This window comes from Mus caroli, chromosome 13 (genome assembly GCF_900094665.2).
Source record: "Mus caroli chromosome 13, CAROLI_EIJ_v1.1, whole genome shotgun sequence".
Classification (NCBI taxonomy): domain Eukaryota; kingdom Metazoa; phylum Chordata; class Mammalia; order Rodentia; family Muridae; genus Mus; species Mus caroli.
Genome location: NC_034582.1, coordinates 88963710 through 88973976, shown reverse-complemented (window position 1 = coordinate 88973976; position 10267 = coordinate 88963710). Strand labels below are relative to the sequence as shown.

General features: G+C 43.3%; 1 long non-coding RNA gene across 1 annotated transcript in view; it reads right to left on the bottom strand.

Annotated features, from left to right (window-relative positions):
* Nucleotides 1-362: 362 nt before the first annotated feature.
* LOC110308559 overlaps nucleotides 363-10267 on the bottom strand; it is a 15670-nt gene continuing 5765 nt past the window's right edge. The window contains exons 2-3 of the long non-coding RNA XR_002379574.1: nucleotides 6883-7222; nucleotides 363-848 (exon numbers count right to left, since the gene is read on the bottom strand). This is a non-coding gene — a long non-coding RNA (uncharacterized LOC110308559). The remainder of the gene's footprint in view (nucleotides 849-6882; nucleotides 7223-10267) is intronic.

Here is a 10267-nt window from a genome sequence, read left to right as displayed (position 1 = left end):
TAATTTGCAGTGTAAAAACATTTCAAATAGTTTATTCCTTTGTTCAATTATTCAAGCTGAAACCTGTTATGTGATCTAATCTGTTCACAAAATAAGATTACCAGTATTTCCATGCTACTTTACTGTTGACAGTACCTCCTGGTTTAAAATACATCTTGGTATGGGGAAAAAAAGACACATAATTGTTGGAAAGGTATCACCAGTATTTACTGCTGCTAAAGTTAAAACTGTGTAAGGCTTTTCCAAGACATGTTATTATTGGAAACTTCAAACAGAACCATAGAAGAGTAAAATAATAAATCTTATCTTCCCTTCAGTAAGCCTTTAGGGGACCCCCACCAAGGTGCCAGAGGCATCTAGAATTTCAGGCATGCCTTGTGGGTAGCCAGGATGGGCACCATAAGACAGGAACATTTTTCTCACTATTCTCTTCACAGCTTGAATGAGTGATCACATAGCCTAGCTTGGAAATGGATTTTTCCCCCTCCCCAGTTGGTTTATTTGCTCAGGTTCCTGTTTGCCAGAGGAGGGCTGAGGGTCAGGGCCAGGCACTAGGCAGGTCTGGCTGTGCACACTGGAGGGAGCTGTATCCTCCCGTTTCTTGGTAATTTGCTGGAAATTGGTGCTGCTGATCCTCAGGGTTTTATTTTAGTTCTGTTCTCCTCCTGTTGGAATAGCATTCCTTTCTTTCAACTGTGGGGTACGGTCTGTGATCTTGACGGGAGCCCTCACGATACTGACGGGTATTTCACAGTAACCGAATTGGCATAACGTCATCCACCTTCTACTGAATGTTTGGCTGCTGCATTTCCATCAGCAGAGACTGCTCACTGTTTTCCATCTCAGTCCTGGGAAACCAGAAAAATATTGCTTTGAAATTGAATTGTTTTAGAATGCTTTCCTAACGAGACTCTTCCATGACCTTGCTTGTGTTTGCCAGATCTTTCCCATCTTGCTCTTGTTTTTACACTGGGACTCAGTTGTTTTTGTAGTTTGGAGCACAGGGGGAGAGTGGGGGACTGTGCTCTAGGCTGATCGGAGCCTATGTGGGTCTCTGGGGCCTCATCGGTGTAGAGTTATTTAGGGGAACTGCTTTCAGAGGGGTGTTTTGTTGAATTGGAATGTGCTTGGGAAAGGGAACAGGTTGGTCCAAGCAATACATGATTAATAATTAATTAACACAGGGGAGAAGAAAATCTGAGAGAGACAAGGCTGTCTGCAAAGGCTCTGCTGAAATGTGGCTCTGTCTGAGAGGGAAGTTAGTGGGAAGCAAGTTGTAGCCCATTATAAAATTACGTTAGTAGAAGCTAATGTTTAAACTGCACCAGCTCATGAAAAAGTGAATTTCCCTCTTTAGACGTTAGCTACAAAGCTGATATACAAACACAGAGGGAAGCGTGGTAGACGTGATTGAAATCACCCTCAGGAGGCTGAGGTGGGAGGGTCCCTAGAGCTTGTGCTCTACATCATCCTGTGGCACGTAGAGACAGTATTTTGTTTCTCTCTTTGTGAATGTGTGTATATGTTTGTGTGTGTTTGTATGTATGTGTATGTATTTGTGTTTGTTTGTATGTGTGTGTATGTGTTTGTGTGTGTGTTTGTTTGTATGTATGTGTATGTATTTGTGTGTGTGTGTGTTTGTATGTGTGTGTATGTGTTTGTGTGTGCATTGTGATCAGAGGATAACCTCAGACATCATCCCTCAAGTGTTGTCCACCATTTTATTGGTAAGCCCTCTCACTGGTCTAGAACTTACTGAGCAAGGCTGTCCGTCTGTCTGTCTGTCTAGCCGACCAGTGAGTGTCAGGGTTCTGCCTGCTTCTTCCTCTCCATCCCCGGGATTGCAGTGGTTACCACCTTGCTCATTCAAAACTACATCTAAGTCTTTCTGACAGTTCCATAGTGTACATTACAAATTTTAGTTGTTTTCACTTCCTCCCATCTTTCTTGCTCACTCCCTTTTTCTTTCACTAAAGCTCTTCGTTTCAGCAAGTGCTCCTTATATTTTCAAGTCTTCTTCCATGCTGTGTGGTCCACTGAGGTTAATTTGTTATTTGCCCAAGTGTGAGCAGGAGGTTACTCAGTAGAATATGGCCAAATTAACAGTGACTACACCACTGAAGAAAATGGTCACCTCCTCCCTCCCAACAACTACTGGTTGCTAGTAGTTTCTCTAGGAGAGTGGGCATCGACCCCTCTTCATTCACAATAGAATGCTGATGGGCCCAATCATCTGCAGATATTGTGCAGATGTCTGAAGCTTCAGTGACTTCATGAGTATAATGGCTACGCCATCTCCAGAAGACATTTTCTTGCTGCACACCTTCCCATTCTCTGGCTCTTGCATTCATTCTGTTCCCTCTCCAGGGATGTCTGTTGAGCCTTGGTGGTGGTGGTATAGGATGTATCCTATTGGGGGTGGGGCACATCCCCATTACTTGTTCACAGCACTGTGGTCAGTTCTGGTCAGCCTTAACCACTACTCAGGGCACTAAGAAGCTTTCTGACATTGTTGGATAGAGCACTAACCTATGGAACCTATAAAACCTATAAAAAAGAAGCTTTAAAAGACAGATTGATAGCCAGGCAGTGGTGGCGCACACACGCCTTTAATCCCAGCACTTGGGAGGCAGAGGCAGGCAGATTTCTGAGTTCGAGGTCAGCCTGGTCTACAGAGTGAGTTCCAGGACAGCCAGGGCTACACAGAAAAACCCTGTCTCGAAAAACAAAACAACAAAAACAAAACAAAACAAAAAGGAAAGTTTGATAATGTGATCCTTTAGCAAAACAGTAGTCCTAGATTTCCTCCATAGGTCTGTGACCTTCCAAAACACAGACTTTGGACAGGGCTCATAGAACCATGTATACGTTCTCTCCTGTAGAGCTGGTCTCAGTTCCAATCGGAAAGTGGTTGGTTACCCACACAACAGTCATTGTCACAGTTGCATTAAACAGCATTTTCTGTGTGGTAGTTCATAACTGTAGCTCTCGGAATTCACATCTGGGTGAGACTATTTATCATTTCCTTCCCCTAAAGTTTGCATAGCACCCTCTGACACTATGAAAGCTATCCAGTAGGGAGGGGGGCCTCCAGCTCAGCTCCAATGTGATAGCTCCATGTCCTGTGACCAATGTCTTTGGCATCTTTAGTAATAGGGCCTTGCCATCAGGTTCTGGTGGGCAACCAAGAGCAAAGGCAAAAGCCTATATTCTTTTGGGGGTATCTCTGGGACCTCCCTAATCGATGACTTGAATGAAGATCTCCTACATCTTGCACTAGGATTTTTTGTTTGTTAGCCTATTACTTCTGGGAAGAGCATTATCTACCATGGAGGGTACTTCCATTTAAAGCTTTTGTTTTTAGATAATATTGTTTAATAAATTTGCAATAAAGTAGTAGGCTTTCATATGGCTTGTATACACACCCTGCCTTAACTGCCCATCATTTCCCTCATCTCCCCCTACCTCCCCAGCCCTCCTTGCTTAGAGCCTTCTCTACTCTCCTGCCAAATGTCTTCTACAAATCCCCCATCCCTTAAGGTTTCTTTTCATGCCCCACTCCTCCAAATGGCCCTTCTCATCTTTTCTGGCCTTACCAGAACTCAAAACTAAACACAATACTCTAAAATGTCAATGCTCAAGGCTGCCTGTGAGGAAGGACATGTGGTGTTTAAACATCTTTCTGGGCCTGGCTACCTCACTTAGTCACTTAGTGCCATTTTCCAGTTCAACCCATCTTCTTTCAAATTTTATGATTTTATTTTCTTTATAAGCAAATAGAATTCTATTGTGTGTATATATTACATTTTTATTATCCATTCATTGACATTTGGGCTAGCTCTATTCCCTCACTATGCGATAAGAGCCATATATGAGATGGGCACGCAGGTACCTTTGATGAGTTCTTTGTATAAATGCCTGGAAGTGTTTGTCACAGCTGGCTCATAGGGAAGTTCTAACTTTAGTTTTTTGAAGAACCTCCATACTCATTTCCATAGTGGCTCCATTAGTTTGTGCCTGCATCAACCATGAGCAACTCCCCTTTCCCCACACCATTACCATCATCATTCTGTTGATTACTAGCCATTCCTACTGGGTTAATTATAAATCCCAAAGTGATTTTTTTAAAAAAATGTTTTTTTTTCAGGATGTTTAGCACATTTAAAAGTGCTTATTATCATTTGTGATCTTTTGGGGGCTTGCAATTCAGTCGGATATACCATAATTTATTAGGTTGTTGGGGGGTTTTACGATAATATTTTTATGTATATTTTGCATACTAATCTTCTGCCAGATGTGTATCTGGCAAAAATGTTTTCTCCATTCTCTAAACTGCCTTCTCATTTGATTGACAGTTTCATTTACTGACTGGAAGCTGTGCTGGTTGGTTTTTTTTTTTTATCAACTTGACACCACACACACCTAGGCGTACCTTAGAAGAGGGAATCATGGAGGAACTGCCTCCGTCAGACTGGCCTGTAGACAAGTCCATGGGGCATTTTCTCGATTAATGACTGATGTGGGAAGGCCCCGCCCACTGTGGGCGTTGCCTTCTCTGGGTAGATGGCCCTGCAGGGTGAGCAAGCTGGGAAAAGCCAGGCTGTAAGCAGGCCATAACCATGGCTTCTGTTCCTGCCTCCAGTTTTCTGCTCCGAATTCCTGCTCAGAGTTCTCCTCATGAAGGAGAGTAAGCTATGAGGTGAAATGAACCTCAGTTCCTGGGTTGTTATGGTCATGATCTTGATCAAAGCAATAAAAAGCAAACTAAGACAGAATTCTGCTTTTTAATTTCGCGAGAGTGACTGGAGTCATATTCAGAAAGTCCTTACCTATGCCTATATCTCAAGAGCGAAACCCTATTTCTCTTGCACGTTCAGAGTCTTGGATCTTTGATCCTTTCGGAGTTGGGTTTTGTCCAGGGTGAAAGATAAGGATGGTGTTTCCTTCCTCTAATTGTCTCAGTGTGATGGTTTGTATATCCTTAGACCAGGGAGTGGCCCCATCTGGAGGTGTGGCCTTGTTGGAATAGGTATGTCACTGTGGGTGTGGGTCTAAGATCCTCACCCTAGTTGCCTGGAAGTCAGTCTTCCACTAGCAGCCTTTGAGTGAAGACATAGAACTCTCAGATCTGCTTGCGCCATGCCTGCCTGGATACTGCCATGCTCTCACCTTGATGATAATGGACTGAACTTCTGAGCCTGTAAGCCAGCACCAATTAAATGTTTTTGTAAGACTTGCCTTGGTCATGGTGTCTGTTCACAGCAGCAAAACCCTAACTAAGACACTCAGTTTCTTCAAGAGGCTGTGGAAGGGGCTGCTTTATGTAGTTTGAGGTAGTTTCTTAGTTATCTTTGTTTAGCAGTTGTCTTGTCTTTGCTAATTGTTCCCCCTTACCTTTGTAGGTGTGTGTTTTTTCTTTCTTTTGCTCCTGAGGACTCCTGCCAGCATGCTCTGTGGGGCTGGCTTGCTGGTCACGAGCACTTTTAGCTTGCTTTTGTCATGGAGAAGTTTTCTTTCTCCTTTTCCTAACTAATAGTTTGTTGATGCCTAGAAGGAAGTGTGTGTTCATTCCATAAATGATAAAATGGATGGGATTTGTTCTCAGGGAGATGTTAATCAGGCATAATGTATTACCCATATACAGGCCGTGATCATTTATTAGGATAACATGTACGTATTTTGACAGAAAAGTGTAGTGTTGATGAAAAGAGTTACAACAAGTTTTAGTCCCCATGTTTTCCACTCTCTGGAGTCAATACCTTTCTTCCACATTGGTAAGTAATAGATAAGCAATACTAGACAGCCTTTTCCATTTACATTGGGCATTTCTGTTGTAGTAATTAAAGATTTCTCTTTCTTATTCCTATTGCTCCAATGTAGTTATAGTACAGTTTTGTGAGCACTGTGATATGAAATACCATGTACATGTACATAGCCAGGTGGTGGTGGTACAGAACTTTAATTTTAGCACTCAGAAGCCAGAGGCAGGCAGTTCAAGGCCAGCCTGGTCTACAGAGATAGTTCCAGGACAGCCAAGGCTACATAGAGAAGCTCTGTCTCAAAAAACAAAACAAAACAAAACAACAACAACAAAAAAAACCAAACTGTGTACAGATGAACATAGTGTTGCACAAGGACAATATGACTTGTATTTTCTGGGAATTAATTTATTGTAAAAAATGTGTCATACCTATACTTGAGTGTTTCTACTTTCTACAATAGCATACACACACACACATACACACACACACACGTACCTCACATTGCAGTGAGTGTGGGGTCACCCATACCCATCTGTGTGCCTGTTGCAACAATGGGGAGCTTCCAGGTACCATCGGCTGGGAAATCTCCTTCCTCTCTTTATGACAGACTTTCTGCTTCCAATCTTCCTTTTTTCTACTTCCAATCTTCCTATTTTGTTTTTTCTGTTTTTTGTTTGGTTTGGTTTGGTTTGGTTTGGTTTGGTTTAGTCTTTCTTTTTATTTATTTATTTTTTATTCTTTAGTAATTTCCTGAGAAAAGATGCCTACAGAGTAAGTTAAATGGGACTGTGTGAGTCAAGTGTCTTTAGTCTAGCCTTAATTGGCTGCTGGTTTAGATGGGGATACAGGATTCTAGGTATGACAGCACTTTATTCAAGATGTGGGGAACATTCCACTGTCTCCAACATCTGATGTTGCTCATGCGAGGTTCTGCCACCCGATTTCCAGTCCTTAGCACAGGACTACTGTTTCTCACTGCTGGGATTTTGAACCCATTTGAACCTGTTCAGGTCTTATCCATGCTATCAGTCTCTGTGGGTTCTTATGTATACCAGTCTGGTGGTCCTAAAATTCCACAATAATATATGTGATAGGTTAGAATGTTGCTCACAGTACTTACTCCTCAGAGGACGAAGAGATGGCTTCTCACACAGTAGGGCTTGCTGCGCTCACACAGGAGGGCTTGCTGCGCTCACACAGGAGGGCTTGCTGCCCTCACACAGGAGGGCTTGCTGTCCTCACACAGTAGGGCTTGCTGCTCTCACACAGTAGGGCTTGCTGTCCTCACACAGTAGGGCTTGCTGCTCTCACACAGTAGGGCTTGCTGTCCTCACACAGTAGGGCTTGCTGTCCTTGCGGAGGATGAGGAGTTCTGTTCCCAGCACCAACACTGGTGGCTCACAACTACTGTAACTCTTACTCCAGGAGATCCGGCTTCCTCTTCTGGCTTCTGTGGGTACCTGCACATTCATACAAGCAGACACACAGACACACACACAGAGACACACACACACACACACACACACACACACACACACACACAGAGAGAAAGAAAGAGAGAGAGAGATACATAAAGTCTTTTAAGAAACTTAAAAATGTATTTTCTGTGAATCAGTGTTTTGCTTACATATATGTGCACTGCATGTGTGCTTGGTACATACAGAGGCCAGAAGTAGAGGGTATTGGATCCTCTAGAGCTGGAATAAATTATTGTAAGCTATCATGTGGGTACTAGAAACCAAATCTGGGTCTTCTGGAAGAGCATCCAATGCTCTTAACTGCTGAGCCATTTATACACCCCCCACCCAAAGTAATATCTTAAAAATATATATTTACTCTCTACCCCCTGGTACGTAGTTCCGTGAAAAGGCTTCCCTGCTCCTCATTCTAGGCCTGACTGTTGTCTTATCATTGTGATGATGGCAGACAGATTGCAAGCAGAGGCTTGAAAAGCACATGTGTGCTTGGGGCAATTCTCTTCTATTTATGCCATCAGAACAGAAGAACATGCTGGTAGTCCAAAGAGGAAGATAAATAGCATGTGAAATAAAGCCAGTTCGTCCTAGCCAAGCTAAGCCTGAATCGGAGCCCAGCTAAGCACAGCCTACAGCTGCCAACACTCAGCCAATTCACAGGTCACTGAGAATATATTACTGTTATTTTAAGCCACTACAGTTTTGGATATTTTCTACATGGCATTTTGGGAGAATAGCTTTTGGTATAAGACATTGGTTCCTTATTGGTATGAGAAAATGATAACAATTATCTGAGTCAGATACAAGAAAAGCAAAAAACAAACAAAAAACGGCTTCGGTTTTGAGTCTCATGGGCGCGGGCACGCGCACGCACACACACACACACACACACACACACACACACACACACACACACACACAACTGTGATAGACATTAGAAACAAAAATGGTTCCCTCCCTGCAGTCTACGGTTTTGCAGGGAGGGAAGAAATATTTTATAAAAGTATCAAACCTGAAAATTAGAATATATACCAAAAATGCATTTGAATTCGTGTAGATGTCTAGGCAAAGGGGTGAAAATGAGAGCTAGTTGTCATTAGCTGCATGTATACAAAGGATCCTGTACTTCAGAAAGAAATATTTGGGAAAGAGCCAGCTTTGAAGGAAAATGTATACAAACTGGAGAGAATCCTGGAGTTCTAGCATTGCTGAGTTGAGAAATAAGGTTTCTTTATCTTGGGTCATTTGAGGTACCATATGGAAACTTGCTACTGTAGAAGTTCCCTAAAATATACACACATCTGAACAGAATCTAAATGGAGTCACCAAACAGGCTAGACAAAGCCTGAAATAGACAGACATCCCCTGCCACCAAGTAAAATCTCCAGTGCCAGGAGCGGGTTACATCTTGAACTGTTGGCTAAAGGGCCTCATGGAAATGTTCAAACACCTTGGGCAATTTCCAGTACCTCAAAAACTGATGGTAAGGCTCTATTGGTGAACACAGCACATACTTAGCTCATTGAACATGGAGAAGTCTATCTGGTGCCTGCCTAGAGGCCTCATCTCTATTGAGTAGTGTTCAGGGTACTGGAAGATACTCTCTGCTTCCAGAGGAGAAAGGTTATCATCAACCTAAATGTAAACCCTACAGACAACAATAGTGATCTGCTGGTGAGCTATGCTGGAGCAATAGTGGCACAAACATAGTGGGGGTAACCAGTCACTCTCTGAGTAGATTCAAGGCCCAGTCCGTGAGATGGAACTCATGTCTGAACCTGCTAGGGTGGTCAAGAACCTGAGACGAGAAAGGATATAAGTCTAGGAGAAAACAAGTTCTGGCGCCCTCTTCTGGTGTGTCTGAAGACAGCTACCGTGTACTTACATACATTAAATAAATAAAATAGAGAGAGAGGAGAGAGAGAGAGAGAGAGAGAGAGAGAGAGAGAGAGAGAGAGAATAAAGGGGTAAAGATCAGAAGCAGGTGGGAGAAGGCTCAGACCAAAGCACAGGTCAGTACCTGTGAGATAGCGAGGAGAGACGAGACCTGGAAAAGCTTCAGACTCCAACACTGTTCTGAGAAAATCTTTGCCATAGCAAAGGGGAGTCTGTGAAGCAAATTTTTATGAGAGGGTCCCAAGAGATTTTTCCTTTTTTAAAAAAATCTCCCTGGAAGCTTTTTTTTTCCTGTATTTTTTTAAAAGTTATTTTCTTTACTTACATTTCAAATATTATCCCCTTTTCCTGGTTTCCCCTCCAAAAACAACCTTCCCCCATCCCCTCCTCCTTCCCTTCCCCCTTCCCCCTGCTCACTAACCCACCCACTCCTGCTTCCTGGCCCTGGCATTCCCCCACACTGGGGCATTGAGCCTTCACAGGACCAAGGGCCCCTCCTCCCATTGATGACTGACAAGGCCATCCTCGGCTACATATGCGGCTGGAGCCATGGGTCCCTCCATGTGTACTCTTTGGTTGGTGGTTTAGTCTCTGGGAACTCTGGTGGGTACTGGATGGTTCATATTGTTGTTCCTCCTATGAGGCTGCAAACCCCTTCAGCTCCTTGGGTCCTTTCTCTGGCTCCTCCATTGGGGACCCTGTGCTCAGTCCAATGGTTGGCTGAAAGCATACACCTCTGTATTTGTGAGGTACTGGCAAAGCCTCTCAGGAGACAGCTATATCAGGCTCCTATCAGCAAGTACTTGTTGGTATCCACAATAGTATCTGGGTTTGGTAACTCTATATGGGATGGATCCCCAGGTCGGGCAGTCTCTAGATGGCCTTTCCTTCAGTCTCTGCTGTACATTTTGTCTCTGTATCTCCTCCCATCGGTATTTTGTTCCTTCTTCTAAGAAGAATCAAAGTATCCACACTTTGGTCTTCCTTCTTCTTGTGCTTCATGTGGTCTGTGAATTGTATCTTGGGTATTCCAAGCTTCTGGGCTAATATCCACTTATCAGTGAGTGCATATCATGTGTGTTCTTTTGTGATTGGGTTACTTCACTCAGGATGATATTGTCTAGTTCTATCCAT